Genomic DNA, 21087 nt, shown 5'->3' on the forward strand with positions numbered 1-21087 from the left:
AGTGCAGTGGCTAATGTTACTGCTTGGCGTGAGACAGCTTGAAGGAGTGACAGATATTGCGGGCCGAGGGAATTGTTCTCCCCTTTTAGAACCTTCGTTGGTGGCAACACCATATTCGTATTCCTTTATAGCCAGGAAATTCTATCATCTTCTCCATTTCCAGATGTGGATTCGTTAGAATTTTCAGATTCGAGCTGCTTCCGTTTCCGTCCACTTGTGCAAGCGAAAGATTGTCTCTGAGATTGCTTCGACTTGATATACCTTCACGATCTAAATAACACATTACAATTTGATCAATCTCTACATTATCAGTATCTTTGCTGGAACCAGAATCACTGTCAGGTCCATTTTCAAATATTTTTTTTGTAAGCTTTTCTTCGAAATTTGGGTCGTCTCCACGCAGAATACTCATCTAAAATAATATAAAATAAAAATTTAAATACTTGCCGTCAAATACTCTGGACGTTATACTAACGCATATACTTATTCAACCAATATTGAAATAGTTCTTGATTGAAATAGTTGAAATAGTTACCTTACGTAATTCTGGATACGTAGACACAAACAGCCGTAAAATTTTAGACACAGTACTCAATACCGCTGAATCAAACAAACGAATTCCGACAGTGCATACACACTAAACAAACACTACGAAAGCTGGGAAGCTATGAAGAAATACAGCAGTGTGGCGCAAAAAACGTAACACATAAAGCTTTTACCAATCGTGCGTCGTCAAAATGACGAGACTTTGATACCTAGGGTTAACATCGTGTAATCCATCTCCGCAATAGTATTATGAGTGTTTACAACTGTCTCCGGTAGTTAAAGTAACACTTGATACACAAAAGTTTACAACGATTTTAAATGGAACAATAGCTGAGATAATTGTGATAATTATCTGACATTGTCAGCTGTATTGAGGGCGATCTCAGAATCTAAACACGGTTGTTCTTCTTATTCCAAAAGTTTATTGGCCCATAATCGCATAAAAATACACAATGACGCCTACTATAAACTAAAACTAAGTTCTATCGGTACGGGTCTCGGAGGGCACTAACAGTACCGACCCGCCGCCGTGTCGTCGTCAGCCTCTAGGCGCCACTGGATGCGGGTGTGGAGCGGCGTGTGGTTAGTACAACGCTCTCCCAGCCGTATGTCAGTATTCATGACCGAAACCGCTGCTTCTGCATCAGGTAGCTCCTAATTTACCTCACAAGGGCCGAGTGCACCCCGCTTACCAATAGCTCTCGGCAAACCGGATCGCCACCCATCCAGGTACTAGCCCAGCCCGACAGTGCTTAACTTCGGCGATCTGAGGGGAATGGGTGTTATCACAGGGGCAAGGCCGTTGACACAATGATTACTAGTTTCAGTGAAATTAAATCGCCATCTTCAGATTTTTTTAAGGAGAGGAAATCGTTTGGCCGTGTTGAAAAAAGAAGAGAAAAAATTCTGTACAAAATATTTGAAAATGGCGATTGAATTTCTCTGAAACTAGATATCGTTGTGTGTTTTTATGCGATCTGGACGAATAAATTTGATCGTGAGAAAAACATGAGTGTTTAAGCTGACAAACACAGTATATTGGCTACAAATCTTGGTAGATGATTATTACAGTGTCTGTGTGAGTATGAGCTACCTTTTTTCATACAGCTTACCAAGCCAATGGCAGCACTGCATCTCTTGCCGCATTTGTCACAAGTATATCTAGATGCTGAGACAGGAGCAGTGGTAGCAATGCGAAGCTTTTTCTGCCTTAATCTGCCTAAGAAGCCTTCATGAAGTATCGCCATTCGTGATGATATATCGTTACGCCACTATGGTCTCATGCTGGCCCGTGCATGCCCCCTATTGTTGTTGATGCCAAAGCTCTATATACCCCCTTTGCAGGAGTCCTTGAATCTCAATACAGGACGTCCTGCCGGTCTTTTGGCTGTAGAAATCCCTCCAAGCATCACCTCACGTGGAAATCTCTCAGCATCCGTACGGTAGACGTGCCCTAGCCAGCGGAGTCGTCTCTGCTTCACGATAGCTGAAATGCTGTTGCAGTTAGTTTTAGGTAGTACTGCTTCGTCGGTCGCTCTGTCCTTCAACGTTACTCCGAGGATGGATCTCAGGCACCGCATGTGGAAAGCAATAAGGCGACGTTCTTGTTTGGCATAGGTAGTCCATGTTTCCGATGCATACAAAAGGATACTGAGAACGCAGATTTGATGTACAATAATTTTGGTGGTCAAAGAGAGTTTTTTGTTTTTCTAAACACATGTAGGAAGCTCGCCAAAAGTTGTCGCAGAAATTCCAATGCAGCATCAATTTGCATGTCGACAGACGTGTTTGATTCTATAGTGGATCCAAGATAGCAGAAGTTATCCACGACTTGCCGAGTAGTTCAACCGAATGTGATACTCGACTGTGTATTTTATAACAAAGGAACCCGTCATACTAAAAGAGAAAACGATTATTTCGCACCATACGCGAAATATGGGAACAGTTTGTTCATAACTGCAGAACCTGTTATAAACCAGGCTCATTTGTTACTGTAGATGGACAACTGTTGGGTTTTCGTGGAAGATGTCCTTCCCGCGTGTATATCCCATATAAAACAAATAATATGTGATCAAAATAGTAACGTCCTGTGACACAAAAACAATGTACATGTTCGACGCGTCTCCTTAGTTGTTGAAATGAACAGATACAAATGGAATCTCTCTCTGGGAATTTTGTGTAAAGGAGATGACCAAGACTCTACGAGAGTCAAATAGAAACGTCATGGTAGACAACTGGTTTACCTCAGTGAAACTGGTACATGATCTTTTGAAGTATAAATTCACCCCATCTAACCCAAACAAACCTCAAATACCGCCAGAGCTACTGTCCACAAAAAACAGAAATATAGGTGTATGAAGCTGGTATCTGTACAGATATCATTGGTGATCTTGCAGCTCTAGAAGAATGAAATTAGCAGCTTACAGGCGTTAATACCAGCTTCATATACACTCCTGGAAATTGAAATAAGAACACCGTGAATTCATTGTCCCAGGAAGGGGAAACTTTATTGACACATTCCTGGGGTCAGATACATCACATGATCACACTGACAGAACCACAGGCACATAGACACAGGCAACAGAGCATGCACAATGTCGGCACTAGTACAGTGTATATCCACCATTCGCAGAAATGCAGGCTGCTATTCTCCCATGGAGACGATCGTAGAGATGCTGGATGTAGTCCTGTGGAACGGCTTGCCATGCCATTTCCACCTGGCGCCTCAGTTGGACCAGCGTTCGTGCTGGACGTGCAGACCGCGTGAGACGACGCTTCATCCAGTCCCAAACATGCTCAATGGGGGACAGATCCGGAGATCTTGCTGGCCAGGGTAGTTGACTTACACCTTCTAGAGCACGTTGGGTGGCACGGGATACATGCGGACGTGCATTGTCCTGTTGGAACAGCAAGTTCCATTGCCGGTCTAGGAATGGTAGAACGATGGGTTCGATGACGGTATGGATGTACCGTGCACTATTCAGTGTCCCCTCGACGATCACCAGTGGTGTACGGCCAGTGTAGGAGATCGCTCCCCACAACATGATGCCGGGTGTTGGCCCTGTGTGCCTCGGTCGTATGCAGTCCTGATTGTGGCGCTCACCTGCACGGCGCCAAACACGCATACGACCATCATTGGCACCAAGGCAGAAGCGACTCTCATCGCTGAAGACGACACGTCTCCATTCGTCCCTCCATTCACGCCTGTCGCGACACCACTGGAGGCGGGCTGCACGATGTTGGGGCGTGAGCGGAAGATGGCCTAACGGTATGCGGGACCGTAGCCCAGCTTCATGGAGACGGTTGCGAATGGTCCTCGCCGATACCCCAGGAGCAACAGTGTCCCTAATTTGCTGGGAAGTGGCGGTGCGGTCCCCTACGGCGCTGCGTAAGATCCTACGGTCTTGGCGTGCATCCGTACGACGCTGCGGTCCGGTCCCAGGTCGACGAGCACATGCACCTTCCGCCGACCACTGGCGACAACATCGATGTACTGTGGAGACCTCACGCCCCACGTGTTGAGCAATTCGGCGGTACGTCCACCCGGCCTCCCACATGCCCACTATACGCCCTCGCTCAAAGTCCGTCAACTGCACATACGGTTCACGTCCACGCTGTCGCGGCATGCTACCAGTGTTAAAGACTGCGATGGAGCTCCGTATGCCATGGCAAACTGGCTGACGGCGGCGGTGCACAAATGCTGCGCAGCTAGCGCCATTCGACGGCCAACACCGCGGTTCCTGGTGTGTCCGCTGTGCCATGCGTGTGATCATTGCTTGTACAGCCCTCTCGCAGTGTCCGGAGCAAGTATGGTGGGTCTGACACACCGGTGTCAATGTGTTCTTTTTTCCATTTCCAGGAGTGTATTAGGCGTGTCTATGCTTCGGTTGTCCATGCTCACAATAATCAGCTGCGGGGAGCCGAAAGATTGCCAAGAAAGGACTTTCTTATATGCCTGCGTGGAGAACTAGCTGAACACCGTATGACGAAGAGGCTAGGATCTATCAGTCTATGGACACACCTTCGAGTCTCACACGAGATGTCCTAACTAAAGGCTCACCATCACAAAGGCAGGAAAAACCTACCAAGAGACCTCTTTGTCATATCTTTCCTTCTAAAAAAAAAAAAAAAAAAGCAGCATGACAGTCTCGTATTGCAGAGAATGCCGTCGTGCTCACTGCAAAAATCATCGAGCAAATCTGTGCACAAACTGGTGGTATAAATGAAGCAATAATAACTGTAAAAATGCAAAAAAAAGTAGAAAGATGTTTTTGTTGTGAATTATACCATTTTAGTTACATCTTCAATTCACTGTAGTGTCTTTTTATGAAAGTAATAGAAACTCGTAATATTTACGAGGATATGTGTTTATGTACTATAGGAATAGTCTTTGTGATCTAAGGTTAAGTATTCCTATCTGTATTTTAATAAAGAGAACTAGTATTTCACATGTTATAGTTCCACTCAGTCTCCTTTCGCAGCAAACCAGAGAACACACTGTTATGCCAGTGAGTGTAATTTCGTAGGGCACAACAGTCACAGGGAATCACAGCCACCTGAATTAACGCTTCAAAACGGTAGTAGCTTCTGTCGAAATTGCTGGATATGCGAACTGGGAGGCAATTCACACCGTCACATTAAGTCGTTTGCCGGTATGGCGAAGAGGGGTGCAATCTGACAACGTTCATACTCATCGGAGCCTTACAATACTATAATATGTCCATTGTGATGTCGTATGCCGAAGTTAGAAGTCCGCAGCTCGTGGTCTCGAGGTCGCGTTTTCACTTCCCGAGCACGGGGTCTAGGGTTCGATTCCCGGAGGGGTCACGAGTTTTCACCTGCCTCGAAATGACTAGGTGTTTGCGTTGTCCTCATCATTTCATCGCCATTCCTGAAATTGGCGAGATTGGACTGAGCACAGGTTGGGAATTTGTACGGGCGCTGATAACCGTGCAGTTGAGCGCCCCACAAACCAAACATCACCATTATCATAAAAGTTAGAAAAGGTGCCAACGCTGTGACAAGTGTTAGGAATACAACTATCGGTTCTCCTCTCTCTGCAGTCCACGTCAAGGGAAGATAAAACAATGATCGCGTTGCTGGAGGACTGCCGGCCGCTGAGGCCCAGCGGTTCTAGGCTTCTGTCCCGAACAGCGCTGCTGCTACTGTCGCAGTTTCGAACCCTGCCTCGGACATAGATGTGTGTGATCTCCATCGTTAGTTAGGTTTAAGTTGTTCTAAGTCTAGGGAACTGATGGCATCAGATGTTAAGTCACATAGTGCTCAGAGCCATTGCAACCATTTGCTGGTGGACTGTGGTACTCCAAGCGTAGTTGCATTGCCTGTGTGTACACTTATCTTCCTGAAAACAGGCTTGACTAAAGGTACGTTACGTGGATGTACGGTCCTCCACAGCGGAACAAATATTCTGTCTGCCCTCTCAAGCGCTAGTCGAGTGGGGTGTTACGATAATAGCTTTGATAATAACCCACTAGAACGCATCGATTCCATATTCGTATTGCATCCGCGGGATCCCGTCCAATACGAACAGCAATATTGCGAACGAAGAAGACTCAGTCTTAATCGGTCATGATCCTTCTGCTGCCGACATTCCCCCTTCTTACACGAGAAATAATACGACCTTCTCAAAAGGAAATAACTTTCAATTGTGACTCCTGATTGAGAAACACGCCAGGCAATATTTCGTTTCATACAGAACGTAGGTTGTGTTACTGGTCCCTACTTTCTTGGTTGCACTGAAATGGTAATCATATTCAAGTATGTACTACAGCTGATGCCAATGTGAGTCTGACGTATGCTGCCTTCACTTAGATGCAGTTTTTGTGGCGAACCTCCTTGTTAAAGCTCAAGACAGAGTAATAAATGGGAACTAGTGAAAAAGGTTTTAATTAGAGTTCCCTACTCTTGTGCATTTCGCTAATTATTTTAAAATTGTAAATTAATATTCATATATAAAGTAACTTACCGTGTTTTTGATTCCAAACCTGTATTTATCCCACCATGTGACGTTGTGGGCAGTAGTTGTTTCCTTTTTGACCTTTCACTGGGAGTAGGCAACGTCTAATGATAGAAGGGCCTGGTGCAAGTCTTACAATTGGACGCCACTTAGACGACTTGTGTGCCCCTAACCGACGCGAGTTATCCAAACGGGGAAAAGGGATCTATAGTTTAGCGTAGGCTCATAATCACGTGTCGTTTCTGGTGGTTCCTCGCATCGTTGAGCGGTGATGGCTAGGTTAGAACGAAGGCTGAAAATTCTATAGTCCGACAGATATTCGATTGCGCGACCTCTCGGTTTTCAGGCACGTGCTTTACAGCTTTTTTTCCCTTAACTTTGTTCGTCATTATTCTCGTCATTTGGTCTGGACGGACGCCACATGACATCTCATGAAATTCATCGTTGAATACTTTGTTGAGGGCTTTTTTTATATATTTGTAGAGGGTCTCCAGCCCTCTGACCGAATATGTTGACAAAGGAAACACTAGTCGCATCCCCCTGCCCTTCTTAGGTTTAGTGGTAAGATGTCCCAGTGAACATCCCGTCGAAAAGTGAACACGGATCAAGCATGAAAACAGAAGGGAAGTGTGCTGAACTGCGAAAAAGAAGCAAATTAGAAACAGTGAACAGTCTAGTTCAAAATGTTCAACCTCGAGCGCGTTGGAAGAATCACGTATCGTGGTTGTTTGGTCACAATACTGAACTACAAACATGGAAATCCATGTTCATATCCGTCTGGTGCCCCTTTTTCCACAAATACTGATCACTGGCGCTTTCGTTCTTCTTCCGTAGTCTTGGCAAGTGGTTATGGAATATGAGAAATGTTGTAAGAATATATTTCCGTCGCAAGTAAATGTGATGAATAATGAAAGTTGGCGAGATCCCGTATAGACCTCTCACAGAAATAAAAACAGTAAGTAAACGGGTGTGAACTATGTTACGACAAAGGAATTCAAGAATCGAAACTTCCAAAACGAAACGCGGGACTCGTAACATACGGTATTTGTGTAAAACAAATGGGAGATACGTACGTCAGGAGGTCCCTTCCTTACACCTCGTTATTGCGAACGGAACAGACACCTCAGTGACCGGACAGAGAGTTCATAATCCTGGAGAAAAATATGGGGCACGAGGGAGATTTGAATACGATCCCTCCCTTCACAGTCCAACATGTTGATCACGTTACCACGACGCCGTGGGTCTTCAAATTTGATCGATGTTGCACGCCCTATGACCTGCCTATCGACTGCGCGATCTTATCACTAAAGCTGACGGGGAGGTGCGACAGGGGAGGGGGGTGGGGAGGGGGGAGGAGCGATAGGAAGTTTCCCTGGTTAGCTACGACCCTGGCTCTTCCCCATTTCCAGCCATCTGCCTTGCAGCAAGACCATCAGGGGCAAAATCTATTATACAAGCTGGATGAAACGATCACCCACTGTCACTTGCCGACTATCTAATGGACTCCAGTGGCGACAACAGTTGTGGGCTCGGCATTCGAGGCAGTTATTGCTTTAATTTAAAAAATTTAAAATACTGTCCCCAATCAATCCATTAAGAGGTGTACTACTACATTCTCGTTTCCAGACAATAAGTCAAGTAGTGAAGTTGAAATCTGTGTACGTGTATCGAAGGGTCGTAACTCAAGTCGCGCAGTCTGTCCAACAGACTACAGTCACTGGTATTTCAGAATCCACTAAATAATAAAGAAAGTAGAAACCTTGTTGTCTACTACCTTTTCGCTGTTCATGCAGGGAAACTTCTGCAACACGCATGACGTTTTAATTATTGCGTCTATATTACTAACACTGTTCACAACACCTTCCTTATATACTTCCGAACTTAGCGACAAAATCATGTCCTAGTACAACACATAGTTCAGGAACTGGCTCTTTTTAAAATGGAGATTAAATTACCCAAACTCTCCTCATCCTATGTTTGGTAATAAGAGAACTACATTCAATAAACTTTACACATAATATCAAACCTTTTCTAAACATTTTAAGAGGTTACCACCATTTTGTTCCACTTGTTCTGGTGTTAAATTTTTCGGAAATAGGGGTTTATATTTTAACTATAAAATCTTCACGTTCTTAACGTTAAATATTTGACACATTAACTGCTTTTTAAAATAACCAGACGTTTGAAGCTGTCTTATGTACGGAAGTTCGATTACTTAAAGATTAAAACGGGGTTGTTACTGGTCTTTTGTACGTGTAACAGTCAGTGGAACAAAAATTTTGTGCCAAGTTCTAAGATAAAATCAAATTAGTTTTAGGGTCATGAAGTTGGGTGTTGATATCTGACATAAAAGTACTGCACGTGGTACATTATTAAAGCGAGCTGCAGTGAAGTTGAGCTCTGGGGCTGGCGTGAAGAGCCACGACCGATGACTGACAGGTACAACAGAAAATTAAAGCCCACTACTGTCCCGCTCCGCTCTCTAGCCCTGCTCCGAGTTCTCCGTTTCACTTGGAGGGCTTTACTGCTCTAGTTTCACGCTGGGAAAACCCTAAGTGCCGGCCGTAATCCTAACGCGCTAAATTATGCAGTACCTCGGAACTAATTAACGTCATCAAACTCCTCCCACTGTTTGTCTAGCTGCTGTTGCGCCCTTCTCAGCCGATAATCATTCTAAATACAAGGAACCAAGCCACTGACATAGACAGTGACAAAATAAGAATCAACCCTTGAAATAAGTTCCTCCTGTTAGTGAGTACATTAAAGGAACGTGGCAAATTCAAAAACGACAGAATCAATTATGCTATAAAACTGAATGTGACACGGCATTATTTGCCTGGTTCATTCCTAAGGCAACAACATAGGATCTCTCCCATTTTGGTAACTGTTAATAATTTGTCCAAGCCTCTGTTTGGCGTTATTGTACTAACGTACTATCAAAGTAGGACAAAGCTTATAATCTTTAAAAAACGAATGTAACTTAAATGACATTACAAAAACGGCAGTAATATCTAGTGCACGGAGTTCCTTTACGCAAATAATGTTTACTCAATACAATACAGTCATACCTATCCTTGGGAAACAAGGCACAAATCTGAGTTACGAAGATCTGTTTCATGCATCTGTCCAAGCTAGTGCAATCTGAGGAAGTCTCTTCAGCGTTGTGTAGATACTGCAGCCAACATTCATTCCAAACTGATTACTGTATTGAGGCTATGTGAGAACTAAGGCTGAAAAATTTCGACCGATATTCGATTCCGCGACCTCTTGGTTTTCAGGCACGTGCTTTACCGCTTTTTTACCTTCACTTTGTTCGTCATTGTTCTCGTCATTTGGTCTGGACGGACGCCACGTGACACCTCATGAAATTCATCGTTGAATACTTTGGTGAGGGTTTTTCTTTATCTTTGTAGAGAGTAGCCAGCCCTCTGACGAATATGTTGACAAGGGAAACTCCTAATCGCATCCCTACCCCCTCCCGGCCTTCCATAGACGCCTATAATTTTCGTCTCTGCAAATCCCTCCATTACTCAACTGACGAGTTTCAAGATGTGTGCTACCAGTTGATCCCTTCTCCAGGTAAGTTGACCGATATACATTTCTTTTCCCTCCAGGTGCAAGCATTACATCCAACTCAGTTATTCGATGTCCTCTTCCTGTCTGAACTGTTTATCACCCGGGTTTGACACCAGTACCAGGATACACTCCAGACAAATACCTTCAGAAATAACTTCCCAACACCTACATTTCTACTCTATGTAGAAAAAATTTCGCTTTATCAGAAACGCTTTTCTTGCTGCTGACGGGCTGTTGTTTATGTCGTCTCCACTTCGACCATCATCAGTTTTCCGCCCAAATAGCTGATATCGTCTAATACTTTTAGTATTTCATTTACTAATCTAATTCACACGGCATCGCCTAATTTATTTTTACTACATTCGATTTCCCTTGTGTTACTTACGTTTGTGCTCATCTTATTACCTCTTTCCAAGATATTATCCATTCCGTTCAACTGCCCCTCCAACTACTTTGTAGTACCTGTTGAAACGTCCCCTTTTTTGAACAATTACAAATGACTGTGCTTAATGTGACATACAATATTTTTAGCGCAACGCAATCTGACTTTCAAAATTCCCTACAAAAGAATGGGCCCTGACTAACAGTAAACTATACCTTTCACAAATCACTTACCTCACAAAAATCTTCGCTGCTCAAGCTACTGCAATACAGCGAGCGCCACTACTGCCAGCTAAATAAAAGATTCAAAGTACTGAAGGCACTAACTACTGATAGGCATAGTTAGCAAATGAAAGATTTTAATAGAGAACAAACAATGTATTTACCTTGATATCATCATATATAAATATAGCAGTTCATGACAAATTTCAAAACTCCGCCATCTCTCTCCCCACATCCACCACTGCTGGCGGCTCACCTCCAACTGCGCAACGCTACGCGCTGTTCACAACCAGCTGCCTAACACTACAATGGCGAGTATTATAACAATGCAAAGCAGCCACAGACTGCACACAGCACAGCCAGTGATTTTCATACAGAGGTGGCGTTACCAATAAAAAAAACCTAAACAGCCTACTTACACTGTCAGAATTAGGACGACATCGTTTTAATCTGAAAGCTTCGTTTCTTCTGTCTGAATTTATTCCCCTTTCTAAATTTCTGCTTGGTTTCCTTTTCAGCTCGTTCAGTGTACAGGTGAAATAGCATGGGGAAGAACCTACAACCCTGTCTCACTCACTTCTCAGCCGTTGCTTCCGTTTCATATTCCTCGGGTTTAATAACTGCACTCTGGTTTCTGTAACTGTAGATAACTTGCCTCTCACTGTGTTATATTCCAATTTACAAAATATTTATCAATACTACAGTTTCCATCAGACTATATCAGGATCCTAAGAAGAATATGTCTGAACCACCCTTTTTCTTATGACAATGTACATTTTGTCTCTAGGGCAGATAAATATCAATTACTACTTGAGGAATCAGTAATAAGTTTGAAAAAATTCCTAAGGAAAATGAAAAAATTCTAACTATAAAGATACTGACTAATAACGATCTCATGCAAGAAGCTGAACGAGATTTTGTATTTAAGGAAACTGCAGACGATGACAAGATGGACAGCAAAAGAACTAAACATATGCGCGAATTGAGCGTACAGTACTTCTACAAATTTTTCAAAACTGAGCTTAAGGAAAGTTTAGTAACAGTCTTTAATATCAGTTTTCAGTTATGGCAGTGAGACATGGACTATTCTTGTAAAAATGATAAAGGCATTGCTAACTACTTAGAGGGACAAAGAAGAGACAGTTGGAAGATGTAAACAAGACTGTAATGGAAACGAAATGGAGGTTTGTGGGAAATGGACTGTGGTGATTGATGGGCAGCCCATGAGATAAAAAGATTCGAGATGCCGACGTGATGGAAGGTGGATATGTGACGACAAACAACGTAGAAACTGAATTGGCGATTCTACCGTAGTACACGCGGAAGTCTGGAGAAGTCCTTTGTCTTGCAGGATACGTCAGGTGACGGATAACGATGGTGCAGATTATAACTACGATCAGTACAGCAAAAATAAATATAAGTGATGGTTTGTAGAGCATGGCAATAATATACTCTATTTCACCTCTACCATGGCGGCATTTCATAGTTGAGCACTTTACACCCATTATGGTAGTGTCAACGAACATTTTTTACCAAATATTAGTAAGAGGACAATTTTGTTAGTAAATAATAAGCCCACTCTCATATTTATTTTTCAATTTCGAATTGTTTTTAAGGACTTATATTTCCAACTCCAACTGTTATTGTACATAGTTAGTACCAACGGTACCATTTTTGTCAATCACATTACGACTCTCCTGCACCTTCGACTTCATTTTTACAATCGTTAATTTTTGTCAGTTTTAGACACACACACACACACACACACACACACACACACACACTCGTGGCCGCACTCCATTCAGTGTTGCCTCTCCGGACTCTTTCTCTCTCTACTGCTTTCTTCCGTCCCTCTGTGGCCGTCACCACCCTCAGGCAGCCACGATGGCTTCGCTGCATCTCTGTGTGTCTGCCTGCCAATCACACTCTGATTACGTTAACACCGCACAAAGGTTCATAACAGCGAAGCACACTTTCGTCACGTGGTAATCTGACAGGCACAATACTTTCCTAAACGATTCCTTTCTCACAGTATCGAAAGAATTGAGGCGAGCGGATACACGGCCTAGTAATAAAAGTGAAGTACTCAGAGGAGGATGAGGAAACGAAGTGAAACTTCACGGACTGAGAGGACATCTGATGGCATTACCGTGATTACAAAATTGAATGAAATTTACAAACAACCTCCTGGTATGACATTTCACCCTGCTAGCCTCTATGCATTCTGTTCTGAATGGCGTCATAAAGAGCTGTTGTACGCTCTCCTGCGGCAACCTGGCTGACCACTGTTGTCAATGGTCGTGTTATATGGTGGGTACTGGCAGTGGGACGGAGTAAACGTCAGATCTGTTCCCAGACCTGTCTTGTCGGAGACAGATTTCTGGTTCTTGCTGACCACGGAAGTCACGCAACATCACGCAGACGGTTCATTTAGATACGTGCCGTATATGTGTGTGAGCATTGTTCTGTTGAAAAATGGCACTGTCGCTTGAGAGGTAACATATGAGGCCGGCACCACTCGAAAGGCAGCCGTGTTTGTTGTGAACTGCAGCCTACACTTGAAACGGTGAAAGCAAAGTCCGGCTTCCACTAGTGTACGAGCTAAGCTGCGAGATAGTGCAGAAGGTTACAGAGAATCCCTTACATGTTTTCGGAAAGTAGGTGGAAATATGAAAGATGTACGATATGCCCGGTGCACAGTACGCTGGTTCTCCCTTGTCGACTCGAACCATTAGTAGTCCGCCTGCCCTGACGTTCGCATTCAGTCCAAATCTGGGAAACTGTCACGCCATAATGCCTCACAAATCTGGATTTTACACGATTCGAACTGCCAGCCAAATGGAGGTTTACGGCCCCTTTCAAACTCTGCCATGTGCTAATAACGTCCACCCACAAGAGTATGCTACAACTCTGTGTCCTTTTACAGTGTCCACTCATCATCTGACCCTGGTCACGTTCCTTATATACCCCACCAGGCCTCATAACGACACCAAACACGAACAACAATAACCACTCTGGTGGCTACATGTCACACAGAACTGCAACTCTACTCATTTATATAGCCGCCAATGGTGAGCACGTAAGCCGCGCGGGATTAGCAGAGCGGTCTGGGCGCTGCAGTCATGGACTGTGCGGCTGGTCCCGGCGGAGGTTCGAGTCCTCCCTCGGGCATGGGTATGTGTGTTTGTCCTTAGGATAATTTAGGTTAAGTAGTGTGTAAGCTTAGTCCCATAAGATTTCACAGACATTTGAACATATTGCGCGCGTAATATTGACATCCAACCATGTCTTCCAGTTGCTTCACTCTTTGTGTCAGATAGTGTACCTATTAATGTATTACACTGAAGCGCTAAAGAAACTGGTATAGCCATGCATATTCAAATACAGAGATATGTAAACATACAGAATACGGCGTTGCGGTCGGCAAGCCCTATATAAGGCAATAAGCGTCTGGCGCAACTGTTAGATCGGTTACTGTTGCTACAATGGTAGGTTATCAAATTTTAAGTGAGTTTCGACGTGGTGTTATAGCCGGCGCACTAGCGATGGGACGTAGCACCTCCGAAGTAGCGATGAAGTGAGTATTTTCCCGTACGACTATTCCACGAGTGTACCGTCTATATCAGGAAACCGGTAAAACGTCAGATGTCCGGTATCGCCGCGGTCGGAAAATGATCCTGCAAGAACGGGACCAACGGCGACTGAATCGAATCGTTCAATGTGACAGAAGTGAAACCCTTCTGCAGATTTCAATGGTGGGTCATCAACAAGTGTCAGCGTGCGAACCATTCAGCGAAACATTATCGAGATGGGGTTTCGGAGTCGAAGGCGCATTCGTGTACCCTTGATGACTGCACGACATAAAGCTTCTGGTGTCAATTCCCTCTAACACTACTTCAAACAGTAGTCGAGCCTATGTCAGATCGTGTTGCGGCGCTTTTGAGTGCTTGCGGGGGTCCTACACGATATCAGGCAGGTCTACAAGTTTCTATGGCTCCTCAGAGTATAATTTAATAAAATGCACTTCGATTCAAATGTGAGGTGTTATCTGACATATCTGCGAATGTGGCCACCATACAATGTCTGAAGCGACAAGTAAGAAACAATTACGTAAATGGTGCTGCAGCAACTTACATGCTACACTAGTATTTGTATCACATATGTGCTCACTTCATCGCTTCCCATGAGCATCTGTTTCCTCTTCCCTAGCATACAACCATTACCTGTTTAACTTTTCCGTATCGTACATTGCCCTATCTTTAAAAACAGCAAGGTTCACATTTGTAACGTATGAATAACTCTATAGTTTGGTTGTCAAGCAATACTTCAATCCGTGTTCGGTCATTGTATTCACCTTCACGCATGGTCAGCGTATCATCCTTTACTTCCCCCGAAAGGTCACAGGTAGATAGATAGCTTGTAAAATTATACACACAAAGCAATCACACTCTCTTATAATTCACCTTTCAAAGTAACTCTGACACTAATACCTTATTTCACATTTTATTCTATTTTCATATTTCGATGTTTTGCGTGACATCCTGATTTTATAACAACCTTTCTTCAGCTGGCGCTATAAACTGAGGTAACAAAAGTCCTGAGAGATACTTCGTAATGTCCTGTGTGTGGCCTCCTTTTTCCCGGCGTGGTGCAACGGCTCGATATGGCATGGACTCAGGAAGCCATTGGAAGTCAACTGCAAAAATATGCCGTGCTGCCTCTGTAGCCGTCCATAATTAATGAAATGTCGGAATTTTGTGCACTAACTGATTTCTCGACTATGTCCCATAAATGTTCGATGGGATTCCTGTCGGGTGATCTGAGCTGCCAAATCGTTCGTCCGAACTGTCCAAAATGTTCTTCAAAGCAATCGTGAACAACTGTGGCCCATTGTCCTGGCGCAGTGTCATCCATAAAAGTTTCATCGATGTTTGGGGACATGAAGTAAATGACTGCAAAATGGTCTCCAAGTAGTCGAACATAATCATTACCAGCCAGTGATAGGTTCAGCTTGACCAGAGGACCAAGTCCATTCCATTTAAACAAAACCCACTCCACCAGCTTGGACAGTGGCTAGCTGACAACTTGGCTCAATGGTTTCGTGCAGTTTGCACCACACTCAAACCCTACGATGAGCTCTTACCAACCCAAATCTGGACTCATCGGACCATGCCACTGTTTTCCGGTCATCTACGGTTCGCCTGATATGGTCACGAGCCCAGACGTAGCGCTGCAGGCGATGACGTGCTGTTGGCAAATGCACTCGCGTCGGTCGTCTACTGTCACAGTCCATTAACGCCAGATTTCGCCGCAGCGTTCTAACGGATACGTACGTCGTACATCTCACATTGATTTCTGCAGTTATTTCACACATTGTTGCTTGTCTGTTAGCACTGACAACTCTACGCAGACGCCACCGCTCTCGCTCGTTGATTGAAGGTCATCGGCCATTGCGTTGTCCATGATAAAAGATAATGGCTGAAATGTGGTTTTCTCGGCATACTCTTGACCTTATGGACCTCGGAACACTGAATTCCCTAACGATTTCCGAGATGTACTGTCCCATGCGTGGAGCCCCAGCAACGATTCCTCATTCAATGTCTGTTAATTCGCGTTGCAGTCATCATCACGTCGAAAACGCTTTCACATAAATCACCTGAGTAAAAATGACAGCTCCTCTAATGCACTGCCCTTTTCTATCTTGTGTATGCGATACTACCGAAATCTGTACCCGTGCATATCACTGTAACCTCAGTGTAATTTCATGGTTACTCTCAAGCCCTTTTCTGTGAAAAATTTCAGCATAAAGTGCACAACAGTTCTGAAATGTTAGCACAGGTATCGCAAGAGTTCATCCTATCTCATTTTATACGCTATCTGAGATGAGAGCAAATCAGGTCGACGCGAAGAAAGAACTCAAATAAAACCGGAATACGCCCGCTGAACGAGGGGAAAATATTCCGGAGAAATTTCTTCAAATATTTACCGAGAGGTACCCCCACAGACAATTCGGGAGAGTTTGAATTGGATCGCAGTTCCCAAGTATCCCAGCAGTTACACATGTTCAAGGCGTCTAGTTCTACTACTTTTTCCAGAGCTTACTGTTCCGCGTAGCAGAGTATTGACGCTTAAGCCTCTCACACCATTCGAAAAGAGACATTCATTTGTTTTCGCAGACTGTGAGTGACAAGTCTCTTTCAATTTAGGGTTTCTTTATCAAGTTCGTAAGTAACAGCTTTTTGAAACCGCATATGCAAGGCAATTTAATTTACTGTTGCTTAATTAAAGCTGAATTTCTCTTCCATTAATCACTCAGATCCCGCAATTAGCAGTCGTGTGTGCGTGTACAAATCACAGTAGGATAGGTCGAACGCGGTTATATATTACGTCATTCGCTCTATTTCTTCGTAGGAGCTACCTACATCTACATCGATACTCCGCAACACACCTTACGGCTCGTAGCGTAGGGTACTCCGTACGACTAGTAACGATTTCCTTTCTTCTTTCCCTCGCATATGTCTCCGTATGAGTCCTGATTTCTTGTACTTTATCTTAGTGGCGCAATTTATGTTGGAGGCAACAGAATCCTTCTGCAGTTAGTTTCAAATACCGGTTCTCTAAATTTTCTCAATAGCGTTCCTCGAAAACAACGTCACCTTCCCTCCAAGGATTCCCATTTGAGTTCCTGAAGCGTTTCCGTAACACTTAGGTGTTGTTCTAACCTACCAATAACAAATGTGAATCGCTTCTATGTCTTCCTTTAATCTCAAACACCCGACCAGTACTCAAGAATAGGTCCCACTAGCGTCCTATATGCGGTCTCCCTTAAAAATGAAACACACTTTTCTAGAATTCTCCCAATAAACCGTAGATGACCATTCGCCTTTCCTACCACAGTCCCCACATGTTCGTTCCATTTCTATCGCTTTGAAACGTTACGCCCAGATATTTAAACAACGTGACTGTGTCAAGCAGGACACTACTGTTTTCGAAACAGCAGGTTTGTTTTTCCTACTCATCATCATTAACTTACATTTCTCTACATTTAGAGCTAAATGCCATTCATCACACCAACCAGAAATTTCGTCCAAGTCGTCTTGTGTCCTTGTACAGTCATTCAACTTGGACACCACACCGTACGCCACAGCATCAACAAACAACCGATGATTGCTGCCCATTCCCTCCGCCAAACCATTCACGTATATAACGAATAATAACGGTCCTGTCACATTTCCCTTGGGCACTCTTGGCGACACCCTTGTCTCCGACGAACATTAGTCACACTGGGTTCTATAACAAAAGAATTCTGCGAGGCACTCACATACCTGTGAACCTACTCCTTATGCTTGTACCTCCTATAATAGCCTGCGATGGGTTACGGTGTTAAACGCTTCCTGGAAATCTAAAAGTATGGGATTTGCCTGTTGCCCTTCACCCATAACTTGCAGTATATCATTTGAGAAAAGGACAAGCCCAGTTTCGCACGAACGATGCTTTCTAAAACTATGCTGATTCGTGGACATAAGTTTCACGGTCCCAAGAAAATTTACTATATTTTAACTGAGGATATGCTCAAGGATTTGCAGCAAACCGATGTTAGGGATATTGGTCTGTAATTTTCAGGGTCCGTTCCTTTGCCCTTCTAACACAGGAGTCACCTGCACATTTTCTTCTAGTCGTTTGGGACTTTGCACTTTCCTAGAGATACACGATAAATGCGAGAAAAGTAAAGGGCCAATGCCATGCAGGTCTCTTGAAAGAACCGAACTGGCATTCCATCCCGATCTGGGGAGTTATTTGTTTTCACCTCCTTCAGTTGTTTCTCTACGCCATGGATGCTTATTACTGTGTCGTCCATACGGGAGTCTGTGCGATGGTCAAACGACAGTATGTTTGTACGATTCCCCTGAGTGAACGATTTCTTGAACGTGAAATTTAAAACTTCGGCTTTCTTTTCTATGTCTTCAACTTCCATACAGGACTGGTCAACTCAGAGTGGCCGAGCGCTTCTAGGCGCTACAGTCTGGAACAGCGTGACCAGTACGGTCGCAGGTTCGAATCCTGCCTCGGGCATGGATGTGTGTGATGTCCTTAGGTTATTTAGGTTTAAGTAGTTCTCAGTTCTAGGGGACTGATGACCTCAGAAGTTAAGTCCCATAGAGCTCAGAGCCATTTTAACCATTTGAACTGGTCAACTAGTGACTATAGGCCCACTCAGCAATTTTAGATAAGATCAGAATTTTCTCATTTTCTCTGCCAAATCTTTAGCTAAGGTATGTCGGTGGTAGCAGTTGTATACTTGGTGCATAGATTTTTTCACAGCCGGGCGAATCTCTACTAGCCTTTTCTTGTCGTCATTTGCGAGTTCTCGTTTGAACTGATAGTGTAACAGGCTCCTCAGCATTTTCCGAATCTCATTATTAAATCATGGTTGATCTTTTTCGTCCCTAATCCACTTGCTAGGCACATATATCTCCACACCACGATTTACAATCTGCTTAAACTTTGCCCGTAATTCCTCTGCATCCATCTTACTGGAACTAAATGATGTCAATTCGCTGTGCAAATGAGATACTAACAGCTGGTTATCTGCTCTTTTTAGCCTCCTTAACTGATTTATTGGCTTTCTAATCGTAGTTGCTATAATGACATCATAATCGCTTATTCCTACTTCTATACTGACGTTGTAGATAAGGTCTGAAGTGTTTGTGGCTACAAGGACTAAGATATTCACATTGATTCTGCCGAACTAGCTCCTCAAGACAGTTTTCAGAAAATGTGTTCAAATGTACTTCGCATGACTGTCTGTTTGTACCCCCTGTACAGACATCTCAGTCTATATTCGGTTGGTTAAAATCGATTCCAACAAGTAATGCATTATCTGAGCATTAAAGCGCTTCTGATCATAGATATTCTTTAAATGTCTCTAGATTGGTCACAGAGGAATTGGGTGCCCATAAAAACATCTAGCAATTAGCCTGGTTTCACCTAGACCTGTTAGACGTGACTTTACTCTCAGCTTCGACCTTAATAGAGACAATATTATTGTCATCTGCAATAAACACTGCACCTCCTATGGCCTTTAATCAGCCTTTGCGATATACGTTCCACGACTAGCTAAATATCTGAGAGTTTTCCACTTCGGGTTTCAGTAGCTTTCGGTCCCGAGAGTATACTATCATCATATATTCCCTTCACCTAATTTACTTTGGATCTGTCTTTAGTGACGATAAGATAGTTTTAAAATCTTGCCACTAGTGCATTGCTAACAGTATATTGCGAAGAATTCACCCATTTATTTGCCATTTTCTTTCGTGTCGTTGGAAAAGTAGACGGCTACGGTGAGGGGTCTGTGTTCCCGTTAGTAACAAAGCCACGATCAATTGTATGTTGAAGTTATGTTGGCACTGACAAGCCCTGGTCACTGGGTTCCAAAGGTCTTATTGACCAGAGACTGACGAAACGAGGCCGCCAAGGCTCATCAGGTTGCGTTGTGTCGCCATCAACAAGTGAATTGTGGAACACTTACCAGTTCTGCGTCTATAAGACCATGTAAACAATACTGCAAAACTGAAGGTAATAATATTATGAAAATTATTATCTTACCCAAAAATTTGTAATGTGAAATTTAAAAATTACGATATTTAGTTTACCTAATCGAGTTTATCTTGCAAGTTTAGTAGGTTTGACACTAAATAAATACAACGATGTTCGTTCTATAAGCCAGTATGGATATACATACGTATTGGTCATTCTTACGACAATAACTGAATATACTGCGTTATTGTTGTTGTTGTTGTAGTGGTGGTCTTCAATCCAGAGACTGGTTTGATGCAGCTCTCCATGCCACTCTGTCCTGCGCAAGCTTCTTCAATAACTACTGCAACCTACATCTTTCTGAATCTGCTTAGTGTATCTACCTCCTGGTCTCCCTCCACGATTTTTACCTTCCACGCTGCCCTCTAATACTAAATTGGTGATCCCTTGATGCCTCAGAACATGACCTACCAACCGATCCCTTCTTCTAGTCAAGCTGTGCCACAAATTCCTCTTCTCCTAGTTCTGTTCAGTACCTTCTCATTAGTTTCAACATCCTTATGTAGCACCATATTACGAAACCTTCCATTCTCTTCTTCTCCAAACTATTTATTGTCCATGTTTCATTTCCATACATGGCTACACTCCAAACAAATACTTCCAGAAAAGACTTCCTCACACTTAAATCTATACTCGAGTTTAAAAAATCCCTCTTCTTCAGAAACACTTTCGTTGCCATAGTCAGTCTACTTTTTATGTCCTCTCTTACTTCGCCAACCGTAAATTATTTTTCTGCCCAAATAGCAAAACCCATTTACTACTTTAACTGTCTAATTTCCCTCAGCATC

The 21087-nt window shown here is 43.4% G+C and overlaps 1 protein-coding gene across 1 annotated transcript in view; it reads left to right on the plus strand.

The window, feature by feature from the left end:
* The window catches only part of LOC126412484 (acetylcholine receptor subunit alpha-like 1), a 429340-nt gene that overhangs the window by 213488 nt on the left and 194765 nt on the right, over positions 1-21087 (plus strand). The gene's annotated exons all lie outside the window — the stretch shown is intronic.

Source organism: Schistocerca serialis, chromosome 7 (genome assembly GCF_023864345.2).
Source record: "Schistocerca serialis cubense isolate TAMUIC-IGC-003099 chromosome 7, iqSchSeri2.2, whole genome shotgun sequence".
In the NCBI taxonomy this organism is placed as follows: Eukaryota; Metazoa; Arthropoda; class Insecta; order Orthoptera; family Acrididae; genus Schistocerca; species Schistocerca serialis.